This window comes from Centropristis striata, chromosome 17 (assembly GCF_030273125.1).
Source record: "Centropristis striata isolate RG_2023a ecotype Rhode Island chromosome 17, C.striata_1.0, whole genome shotgun sequence".
NCBI lineage: Eukaryota > Metazoa > Chordata > Actinopteri > Perciformes > Serranidae > Centropristis > Centropristis striata.
Window position 1 is genome coordinate 35,345,711 of NC_081533.1, and position 12,825 is coordinate 35,358,535.

General features: G+C 39.2%; 1 long non-coding RNA gene across 1 annotated transcript; it reads right to left on the bottom strand.

Moving 5' to 3' along the window:
- Positions 1 to 2,078: 2,078 nt before the first annotated feature.
- Positions 2,079 to 2,916, bottom strand: LOC131989157 (uncharacterized). The gene is made up of 3 exons (XR_009395942.1): positions 2,786 to 2,916; positions 2,542 to 2,613; positions 2,079 to 2,100 (listed from the first exon to the last, which is right to left on the bottom strand). It is a non-coding gene; the product is annotated as an uncharacterized LOC131989157 (long non-coding RNA).
- Positions 2,917 to 12,825: the final 9,909 nt, after the last annotated feature.

Sequence of the window (12,825 nt, forward strand, 5' to 3'; positions counted from 1 at the left end):
TACTAAAGAATCAATGCTGGGAACTACAACAGACATAAGTCGAGCGGTGTACGGGACTTTGTTGTATTGTAAAAGAGCCATTCGGAATTGTGCGGTGTATGGAACACGGATGTGCTAATAAGTCTTGCTGAACAGAGTATTGAGTGCTTTGTTTTTGGCCAGCTCACCCACTAACTTAGTGCAGTTGTCAAAATTGCCACGACACTACCCTAAACGGTGCCACCTGCCACCATTGGGAATTCATTCACACACCGATGAACACAGCATCGGGAGCAATTTGAGGTTCAGTGTCTTGCTCAAGGATATTGACATGTAGGCTGCGAAAGTCAGGGACCGAACCACCAACCCTTCGGTTGGGGGGGACCCCCTCTACTAACTGAGCCACAGCCGCCCCTTGGTGTCTGTTCAGGTTGAACCACATTTTGGATCAGGTCTAATTATCTTCAGCACTCCAATGATCGGATGTCATTCTGCTTTGGTCCGCTTCGGTTCAGGTCTTTCTTGTTCATAAACTAAATAATGTAATCATGTGGGCTATATGTTCGGTCTGGGTTGCTTTTCTATAGGTCCAACATTTAGGAGCCAGGAAACAGCACAGTATTTCCAAAGATTAAGTTCTTCACCAACTGAGAAAAACCAATTATTTTTAGAGCTGTCTTTAATATAAACAATATAATATATATATAATACAAACATATAAACATTATTATTATGATCCCCAATCTGTTGATACAGGGTTTACAAAATATAGTTGCAGTATTAAGATTTCCCTTTATTGGAACTGAGGACTTTGAGCAAACTGGAAAAAAAAACAAATCTAGATAGAAATACACTGAAGTACAGTTGTGTGTATGTCCACATACTTTTAGCTATATATAGCTATATATAAATAGTGTTTGTCAGGTGTGAGATGTGAGGTGATGTCAGACCTTTCCAGTGTCGCTGTAGAGGATGACCTGCAGGTGGTCTACAGCATTCAGTTGGTCTTCAGCATCCAAAGATGTTAGTCTCAACTTCACCTGATCATTAGAGAGATTGCTTTTGACATTAATATATGAAGATCACATCTGAAAACAGCTAACACTACTTAAAGTAGGATTAGAGTAACAGTTGAACAAGAAAAGACAGAAGTAAATAAAGAAAACAAAACCACATGAAAAACACAAGTTGAGAAATGAAGACATACTCACAGTCAAAGTATCTCCCTGGTCGAGAGAACAATCCTCCAATGTGTGTTTGATTGTTTTGTTGTTTTTGAACATCAAATGTAATTTCCAGCCTCTCAGTTGTTGGAGCTGTGTGAGAGAAATTGTTGAGGAGAAAAGGGATGAGACAAAAATAAAACAATTCACCATGATCAGTCGTAGTTTAAGATTATGTGATTCCATTTGTTGGGTCATTCTTTAAGACAAACCACAGATGAGATGGCTGTACACAACATAAAAGCACCTGTACCCCACAACCACACTGATCATTTCCATGACAGCAGGTTGACGTGAAGATAATTTTGCACACTTTATGTCTTAAAAAATTATCCACATCACCTGAGTCCACATCACATGGGTCAGTCAGCGTTCAGAAAAAACATAAAACTGGTTGGAGAGATAGTCTTTTTGCTCAGAGAACCATGGTTACAAGAGGAAACATATGTTTTATTTTCTGAGAAACAAAATTCAGTATCCATCAAATTCGGCAGTCTACATTATCTGATAAATTCTTATACTCTAATACTGGTAATTTTGGTTTTATCAGTAGTTGTTTCCTTAAACTGTGACAGACTTTATCCTTGTCAACCTTTCTAAGTTTCTTTAAGTAGGTTATTGGTTTTGTTTGGATGTCCCATTTGTGGTACCATTGGATACATTTAGTTAATGTTCAGCAATAAAACTTACTGTTCATGTTCATATAGTACTCACAGTGTTCATCTACACATGAATAAAAAATTACCTTTTTGGACTTGATGATGAGACGGACATATTTGCCAATCAGGTTAACGTTTTCCACATCGATGGTTCCCTTGGCTGAAGCCTGACTGCGACTGTCCTGCTCCAGGGTGATACTCTTAAAGTCCTCAAGCTCCAGCATTTTGTGAGCTTTTAGCTGAAAGGCAACACACAAATACATGCACATACACAAAGAATTCAGCCGCACTGTTTCACTATGATTTGGTCTATTTCAAGTCTCTTTTATAAAAGCAAATCATGTTATCAAAGATGGGTCTGGGCACAGGCAGCAATTCCAAAGTTCAAGTTCTTTACCAAACCGAGAAAAAACATTTATTTTTGGAGATGGAAACATTTTTATGGTAAAACAGTAAAAGGATCTCCCCAAAACTATTGATACAGAGTTTAAAGAATACTGTCTAAAATATCATGTTTTCTGCAGTATTAAGATTTCCCTTGATTGGAACTAAGAACTTTGGACTCATAACAAACTAATCCAGATAATTGTACACTGCAGTAAGTGAGCAGATGTATGTGTCCACAACATTTTGGACATATAGTGTGTGTGTCAGGTGTGTGATGTAAAGTGATGTCAGACCTCTCCAGTGTCGCTGTAGAGGGTGACCAGCAGCTGGTCTCCAGCATCCCAGAATTTCTGGTTCCAGTTGAACTGGGCAGGGGACAGATTGTTTTTGACATTAAAATCTGAAGATCAGATCTGAAAACAGCTAACTTTACTTTACAAATGTCTTCAAGTAGGATTAGGGTAAAGGTTAAACCAATAAGTTGACAGCATTCAATAAAATGAAACGTGGTTAACAATGAAATTAGGACAAACTCACTGTCCTGGATCCTCCAGCCCAGAGCTGATCACAATTGTCAAATTTGTGTATAAGTGGTTTTCTGTAGTTGACTTGTATGTATAACTCCCAGTCTGTCAGTAGTTGGTCCTGTGTAGAGAAATAGTCGAGGAGAAGGGGGATGAGACAAAGGTCACAAATCACCATTGGTAGTTTAACTGTATGTGATTTAGAATAGAATAGAATAGGTCTTTATTTGTCATTGTCACATGTACAACGAAATTCAAAGTGCTCTCCAGTAAGTGCAACATTTAAGAGTTTCTAAAAATATAAATATAAAAAGAAAAAAAAAAAAAAAAAAAAATATGTACAATTCAAAATACCCAGTTTAGACAAAAACATAAACACACCCAGACATACATGCATAGTCGCACAGGAAAAAAAACAAAAACCCAACAACAACCAAACAGCATGAACACACAGTCGAGACAACAACAGTACAGAACATATCTCAAATGTGTTGAGCCATCAATGTGAATGCAGTGCCAAAATTATCGTTTTTTTTCAGTATTGAGGGTTATTGCAGTTGGATAAAAGCTGTGTTTGAGTCTGTTAGTCCTTGTGTTGAGTGATCTGTACCTTCTGCCTGAGGGCAACAGTTCAAACAGTGAGTGACCGGGATGGTGTGTGTCCTTAATAATGTTCTGGGCTTTTTTGAGGCAGCGGGAACTGTGTAGTTCTTCCAGTGTGGGGATAGGGCAGCCGACAGTCTTTTGGGCGGTGTTGATGACCCTCTGGAGTGATTTTCTCTGAGCCGCTGTGCAGCTAGAGTACCATATGCCCATGCAGTATGTGAGGATGCTCTCGATGGAGGCACGGTAAAAGGACACCAGCAGACTTTGTGTGATGTTATTCCTCCTGAGTATTCTCAGAAAGTACAGCCTCTGCTGGGCCTTTTTCAACAGCTCAGAGGTGTTCACGCTCCAGGATAGGCTGTCTTCTATGCGGACTCCAAGAAAGCGGAAGTCTGCAACCCTCTCCACACAGTCCCCGTTGATGAATAATGGTGTGATCTCTGTTTTCTTTCTCCTGAAGTCTATGATGAGTTCTTTGGTCTTTGAGGTGTTGAGGAGCAGGTTGTTAGCCTTGCACCATGTTGACAGCTGCCCCACCTCATCTCTGTAGGCAGCCTCGTCTCCCCCTCTGGAGATGAGCCCCACCACTGTGGTGTCGTCCGCGAACTTCACCATGGTGTTACTGTGATGGGCAGGGGAGCAGTCGTGTGTGTAGAGGGAATAGAGTAAGGGACTCAGCACACAGCCCTGGGGGGAGCCGGTACTGAGGCTTAGGGCCGTGGATGTATGGTGGCCCACTCTAACCCTCTGTCTGCGATCTGAGAGAAAGCTATAGATCCACATGCAGGTGTTGTGTGGCAGCCCCAGGTCCCCCAGCTTGACCACCAGTTTGTGAGGGAGGATGGTGTTGAATGCAGAGCTATAATCCACAAAGAGCATTCGCACATAGCTCCCCTGCTGCTCCAGATGGGATAATGCAGTGTGGAGTGCTATGGCTATAGCGTCCTCTGTGGATCGATTCTCTTAATTTAATTTGTTAGTGTTGGCTCATGGAGTTTGGCAGTCTACATATACAGATACATATCTAGTGGAGTTTCATAGGCAATCCTCTTTTGACAGAACACATTTCCAAAAATTATAATGTGGGTTTTTGTTCTATCAGTGTTGGTTTCCTTAAACTGTGACGGACTTTGCCACCCTCAAGCTTTCAGCAGGTCATTAGCTGGTTGGAGTGTCCCATTTGGAGCAATACTGGATACACTTTGTTAACAGCTAAATTACCTCGTTGGACTTGTTCATTAGACAGACATATCTGCCCATTGGATCGACCTCTTTCACAGTGATGGTTTCCTTGGCTGAGTCCTGACTGGTCATGGGACTGTCCTGCCTCTGGTCCTTTGGAGAATACTCAGGCTCCATTTTGCTGACTGCTAGCTGAGAAAGACATAACACACTTTCACTCAGATTTAGAAGCAACAAAAGGAACAGAGAAATACAGTAACAGCAAAAAGAATGGTAATTTGAAAATGTCAACAAGTTATTACTTAAATTGCCCAACTAATGCATTATATTACTAGTTACACCAAAAGGGTACTCTAAGGCCCCGTTTACACGAGGACGCTCGCGGGTAAAAACGACACAATATTTTATCGGAAGTGCCTTTCATTTAGACGGTGACGGCGTTTTGGGGGCTTAAAGACGCAAAAATCTGAAACCAGCCTCCAAAGTGTAAAAGTGTAATCCTCTCCTCCGTAGCGTGTCGTCTACACTGACAAGACACAAAACTCTGATCTGATCTGCTCACGTCACGTATGTGTTTACGTCACATACATGCTCCAGGACAGGAAATAAAGAAACGTGGGATTATTTCCATGGTGGGACCTTCAAGCTGCTCTGGCAGCTGTTATTAACTTACAGGAGTCTTTCCACCAAATGTCCAGGATATGTACAGATAGTATTAGTGAACAGAGAAGGATCTGGAATTACCTCCATCACATTCTGGATGCAGCGATTGGTGGGAGGAGCCAGACGGCTGTGAACGAGACCTGGGAGATCTAGTGATGGTGGAGAACTTTGTGGAAGGAGTAGCTTATGGAAATGTGTGGCGTGAAAACTTCTGCATGCCTAAAGATGCTCTTATGGCTTTAAGTGATGCCGCCTGGCTGCATACAATCGAATTTCACACACTTTTGCGTCACCGTATGCAGCAGATTTCATCCCGAAAACGCTCGTCTAAACGAGGAATAAAAAGTGAAGACAAGACGCCACTTTTGCGTCTTCTGTTCAGACCGTCCCCGTGTGAACGGGGCCTAAGTAATGAAAACTTCAACACTGTTTACAAGGTATCCCACAATTTGTCTTTTTTTAACAAGTAAAATTCAGCTTGAAACATTATGTCCTTCCTTCAGTATTTTAAAACACGCTAATGTAAATGTGTTTCTCTAGGCTGCAGTTTTATTTAGCCAGTTGGTAATAACATGTTGACATTAAGACTGAAGGGTGTCTGTAAGAAAGAAGAACGTAGAAGTCTGTAGATTGTTTGCTGTTGAACAAGAATGAACAGAAGAACAAGAAAATAGTAGTTTCTCATCTGCAGCTGGGAAGGTATGGAAGACATGTGAGTAAAGTGACTTCTAAAATGAAAAAATAACTATTATATTTTAAGAGGGTAACCTTGCATTTGGTCTCCAGGTCATCTTTCAACTTTTGATTTTCAGTCCTCAGAGTCTGCAGCTCGTTCTCATGTCTCTGCTTTTCATCTTTGAGCTGCTGGACTTCAGCTAATTTATTTTCAAACTGGCAACAGAGAGATGAAGAGAAATAAATATGCATTTACTGAATAAATAAAGGAAGTAGTTAAAGATGCATTCAACTAATAAATATGATTTTTTTTTTTTAAATATTGTGGTCATATTCTTAAATGTATCGCTATGTTTAGTTTAGTTTTTTGATGAGCAAAAGGACAATAATCTATCTGGTCTCAGTCTGAACTCAGATCCTGGATCTGATCGTAGTATGACTTTATTTTTTAAACTACTGCAAGTTTGATCTTTGGCTGATATAAATAATGAAACTGAAATCATTATTAAAGTGAAGATGAACCTCTTTCTTCTGTGTCTCCAGCTTCTCTTTCAGGGTCTGAACTTCCTCCTCAGCCTCCTCCTGGAGCCTCTGAGAGAGATTTAAGATGCAGTTTATCAGAGCAGCTTAGTGAAGATATCACACTGTGACACAAATGTATCATAATTTGTCATCCTTGAATTGTTTCTTCTGTCTCATTTCTCTTGAACCTCTAATATTAAACATGTTATAACTTCTGTTAAAGCTGCTTTTGTTCTCTTCTAAATTCTTTTTCTGCTTCTTGATGTAAATATTTTCTCTCTGTCTTGCTCAGATCAAACTTCACATCCATGTCTGTACTTACTTTGATCTTATCTTCCTCTTTTTCATTTAAAGCCTTCATTTCTTCTTTAGTGACATCCTGTTCTTCACTTTTCTTTGTGTTAGAGCGTTTCTTCTCTTTTCCTTCATCAGTTTTATCCATGAGACAGAGGCAGTAGAAATAAATTATTAAAAACATTAACATTCATATACGGAAATCACAGCTTATGAGACATGAGTTTAAATCAGGTATAAAATAAAACAACACACTGATTGTAAATGAAAACAATTATATTATTGTTTGAAAACATGACCTGTACAATATTTAACATTTCAATCACATTTCATTTAATTTACACCATTTCACTAATAATATCAATTCCTCAAAAGATAAAAAAAACAACATTTATAAAGCGCTGCAGTTAACTTGTGACTTACTAATTTTGTTTTGTCTCCATTTCCACAATAAAAGTAAAAGTAACAGAACAAAAATGATGATCCAAACAGCCAAACCAGTGATGAGAGGAGCAGAACTGGACTGGACATTAAAGAAATCATCTGAAATCACAAAACACAGAATTTCTATGAAAATAACACTGAAACTAACAACATCATTATCATAAAAAGTATGATTTTGACCTGAAATATAGATGTGTGTCTCTGTGGTGTGGTTGGTGTCCTTCTGGTGGACTCTACAGGTGAAGCTGTTGCTGTGTCTCTTCTCCACAGTCACTCTGCTGCTGACAGTATAGAGGTCATCAGGACCTCTGACTGTCTCTGTAGGTCCAGCAGAGAGGAGCTTTCCCTCACCGTCCAGCCACAACACCTCAGGCTCTGGATACCAGCCAGAAGACTGACACTGGAGAACCACTCCCTCTTTGTCTTTATCAATCCCTGCTAAATTAATGACAGGCGAAGAAACAGCACCTGTACAAAACAGAACATTTTAAAACATGCATCACTTGTACTTTCTTCTTTCTTTCATTCCATTTTAAAACAATAAAAATGTTGCTGTGTCTGTCTTTCCATCAGGGTTAATGCTAATAAACAACTTATCTTGGTCACTCTAAGTGGACAACAACTAACGTTTATAACCAATACCATATTTCAGATTGCATGTGAGCAAAATATTGACCTGCAAAACCGAAATGAATTTAAAAATTAACATTAACATTTACTTCCTTTGTCTTCTCTGTGTTATATGACATCTACTCATGTCCCAATATAGGGAGCTTTCATTTGAATTTTCCCAGTCAGACTACACTAAACAGCATCATGTAGAGACTTCATGTGTCTACTTACCAACAACAAGCTCAATGAAAGACTCTTTATTCAGTTTTGGAATGAAGCATTTGTATCTTCCCGCATCAGAAGGTTTCACTGTGGAGATTTTCAGTGAAATGTTTCCCTTCTTCATTTCATCAATAGACAGTGAAGTTCTTCCTCTGTAAGATGGGTTTTGAGCACCAGCAAGGTCCTGACCAGAACGCCGAACATGGACGAATATAGGATCCAGGTCAGATCTCGTCCACTCCAGCGTCATGGCAGAAGCATCCACCCCAGGCTCCAGGTAACATGGCAAAATGATGTCATCACCAACGCTCGCCACTATTGGCTGAGATGGACCAACTAACTGAGACTGACCTGGAAATAAATGGATCAATTTATTCCTTCCTGTTGTAGAAACAAGTTAAATTTGCTCATCTCTGTAGGGCTCCATGTGGATCATGGTCGTGTGCCCCCTTTATCTGCTGCCTGACACTGAATCTGTTATGTCACAGTTTTCCAGCTGATTCAGTTGGTTTACAATCCCACAACTATGGGTTCTTCACCTTCCAGTTGGTTCAGCTGGTTGTAATCAGCTCATTCAATGGCCTCCTACACTAATATGCATTCTTGGCCTCAATTAGCAGTATAAATTATAACTGACACCAGAATTAGTGTGAAGACAAAGGGGGAAGTGAGTAATGTAGTATAAAACATGAAAAGTATGCTGTTAGGGTGGAAATTGAGTCAAACAAACCCAGAAGACAGGCGTCAGTGTTCCATGTCACTTAACTTCAGTGCACCAACTTTTTACCATACCAACTATTACTATTTTCACTTACATCATCCTCCTAACAACTTCACTCTTAATTTAAACACTTATTTTTTAGCCTCCAGCCATTGAATTGGCTAATAACGACCTGCTGTACCTACCAGAAGGTAGAGTGAACCCTTTTTCTTGATACTTATGGGATGAAAACTGCTGATAAACGTCCATTCAATTGTGTGATAACTTCCAGATCAGGTGGTTCATCAGACATGTTTTAACTACATCTTCAATTCCACAATCAGGCAAACATGTTAATGTGTTTGTTTGTCAGCAATAACTTACGGATGACATTCCCATCAGCCTCAGCTGTACTTATTCAGTATTTATTCATGCAGACATTTTAAAATCTGTTTTTGACTATTGTGAAAAGCCTTGATAACATCAACGTATTCACATAGTCATTGTGAATATGTTTAACTTATTGATATGAGCAGTTAGTTGAAAACACAAAACAGTCTTTACTTCAGTAGCCTAAGGCCTCACAGAGTTGTAGCATGGCTGCAGACTATTATTACCATATTGGAATGAAAAACCGGTTGTACCAAGCTGAATATGTGTAGCTATAGCTGTCTCCTATACAACCTGGTCTCACAGAAATCCGTGGAATAGCCACGGAATCACTCAAATTTCCGTGAAACTGACATGGATTTCGCTACAATGCAAGTTAATGACAGTCATATCCCGTGGCTATTGGTTTGTTCCAAGTCACGTGACTTTCAAGGTCCCAGCGGTCAGAACAAAAAACATGGCGGACAGTTCTCTCATTTTTAGTGAAAAATCAATATTTTGACTTAGTTTCTGCATAAAAATGGATTTTGATCACATTTCTAGCGAGAAATATATGTTTTATTTTCCAAATATTCACTCAGTGAATGCACATAATCACTTTGTATGTTGGAATAGCCACGGGATATGACTGGCATTAACTTGCATTGTAGCCAAATCCGTGTCAGTTTCACGGAAATTTGAGCGAATCCGTGGCTATTCCACGGATTTTGAGTTAAGCGAAATCCGTGGCTATTTCACGGATTTCTGTGAGATCATGTTGCTCCTATAACTTGCTCAACCTTCATAATAAATGTTGCTGCAAAATGTAAACTGTAATGTATTTCACCAGTAATTCACACAATGTTTACTTATAACAACTTAACACAAGTGCTTCAATCCATGAAAATATATTTTAAAAAATCCATCAGAGGGGAAAATGTTCAAATAACTAAAATGCCAATGTGCAAAAACACTCAACAACGATCTTTAACTTTTAATTCAATGGCACATGTAGATATGATTGAGTAATTGTGTCTGATTAGAGGCCTCACTGTGACCTTCAGACTACATGTGTGTGTGTCACTTACCTCTACAAGAGTGTGTTAGGAGAAGGTGGAAAACCAAAACACTGAGGAGTCTGAGTGGAGACTGGAGGGACGGTCTGTTCTTCTGGGGAAGCATCTTAAAGTTCTGAAAATCAAAGCAATGATACATTATTACTGAGAAAAATAATAATTTGGAATAAAAAGTAACTCTTGAATAAGTTTTATGGTTGATATTAATCAGTAATTGCTAATGGAGAGTTCATATGCAACACTGTTTGTGTATGGTACAATTAAAACCAGTTGACAATATGACAAAGATGATTCTTTAGTGAAATTTAAGTGTTTGATTCTGCCAGACTTGTTCAATGGTTTCTCCTTCATTACAGAAATGTTTATGTTTGGTATCAAAACCAATAAGCAAGCAAGCAACATCTGAAATACATTGCATAGATGGTTTCAACTTTGTTCACAGGTTTTAAAATATACTTAAATATCTGTTGTGAATTGATTTGAAAATAAAAATATCAGACATATAGCGGTTTAAATATGCATCAAACATGTTTTGATAAACACACAGAAATCTGACCAAGTTACAGGAAACTTCTGCTTGATTGAGATATGAACAGCTCTGATTTAGGAAATCCCAAGTGTGCTCTTATATCAAGTGTTTTTCATAACAGGAAATTACAGGACGTTGAACCTTAGTTACACAGAAACAATGACACGCCAACCTGCAAAATAAAAGGGACACAGAATGTTGTCTCTCTCAGTGTTGTTCTGACTTTTGGATTTGTCTATCATCTGTTTTTGATACTTGCAAAATAAATCCCGCACAAGGCTGCTATTCGAATCTACCTGGTCATCAGTTGTTTTTCTTTAAAGATTTTCTACAGCACTGTAACGTAGTATTACTACAGAATCCACAACTCTGACTGCAGACCCACTTCTATAGTTGGAAAAGTGGTGCTGTGTCTTCAAATCGAAGTTAGTCAAAATATCCTAAAATAAATTGAGACGAAAGACGACGTACCTGCATGGAGTGTTGTTTCTTCTGACTGCACAGTGACAGTAAATCATTGATAGACTGTTGACCTTAACTCACTCTTTTTATGACCTGCGGGGCGCTAATGCAGTTGTTAGTTGATAGTTCAAATATCGTAGTAACAGCTTATGTCTTTCCCTCAAAACAAGTATTGTGTTGTATGTCTTGTATTGTTTTCACTGTGAAACAACAGCAACAAAGTCTCCCTCAAAACCTGTAGAAAGTCATCAGGTTTAGCAGAATAATTGCTTTATAGAAATGTGTGTGTTAAGCTAATAATTTAACTTAGAGTATCTTTGTGAACATCTGAACTTTGAATCTGTTGCTATGTAACTGATAACTGGAATAAAACATTATAACTGCAATCAAAACCATAAAGAGCAATAACAGTGTTTCTTTTGTTGTCCGAGCAATTTTTAAAAAGTGGGCGGTTCACGAGATAGTTGTTGGATCTGCAATTTGTCAGGGAATACTGACTGACAGTCAGGAGATACAGTGACATAGAATCTTTGTTATCCTACTTGTTACTGTGCTGGCTAGGGGGGGTCCGGGTGTTGGCCCACCCTCAGATATTTGTTTTGCCTTAAAAGCCCAAATTTAGTGGCCTCTCACAGATTCTATTGCCACTATTCCATCATATACATTGATCTAAATCATTGTATATTTTAATTAATTATTGTAAAGGACAAAAAGGTTCTTGTATGTTTTATTTACGTCATCTTATTTTGACAGTCTTCCTGTGAATTCTGTGGTGGATTCTGTGCTCTTCTTTTGAAAGCAGCATTTAGCAACAGGAAGTAATTCAGACTGTTAGTCACAGTTTAGCCTTTTGTGATAAAAAACAACTTTAATTGTCAGCTAATGCTAACCGAACGGCGTATGCAACAGTGTTTTTGGAGGGTTTTGCCGCCCCTCTTATATAAGTATTGTGGACTTTAACATTTGTGGACTAAATGCAACAGCTTTCTGAGTCAACTCACAAAATGGCAGGTCAGTGCCTCTGAAGAACTTCCCTCCCAGAATGCTCGGCGTTTACGACCCACAGACCAACTCATTGGTCAAGAGACCTGCGGCTCCACATGGGGTCCCCTGATAAAACAGGTCAGTGTCCCCCTGATCTTTCTCTTTCTCCACTGCCCCCGGAGGAGAAAGACCTCCTTCAGGAGTTGTCCCAGAGGCCTGGATCCACCAGCCCCCCTCCTCCTTCTTCCTTCTGAAGCCTCCTTTCCATAAGGAATTCTGAAACAACCGTAACTCTGACCTTCTCTGCGCACCAAAGTTGCATTGATGAACAAAAAGTTCATTGCGACTGCCAGAGAAAGCTTCACCTAAACAACAAGGACAACCAACAATCAAAGTTGTATGTTAATCTTGCTTTATACAGACAGTCAGTCTTATATGCAACTAACTATACTGACCCTTTGATTTGCTAACACACATGATATATTTTAAGTTAGCTGTAACAAGATACAGTTTGTAACACCTCAAACTGCCACATGGCCACCAGGCCTAGTCAGCTGGGTTCACAGTGGGAACCCAGCTGAACACACACACACACACACACACACACACACACACACACACACACACACACACTCCTCTCTTTTGTAATGTAGTTCTCTATACTTTATAGATGTGTACCTTTATTTGCTTTGTTTTTAGAATAAATACCGTTT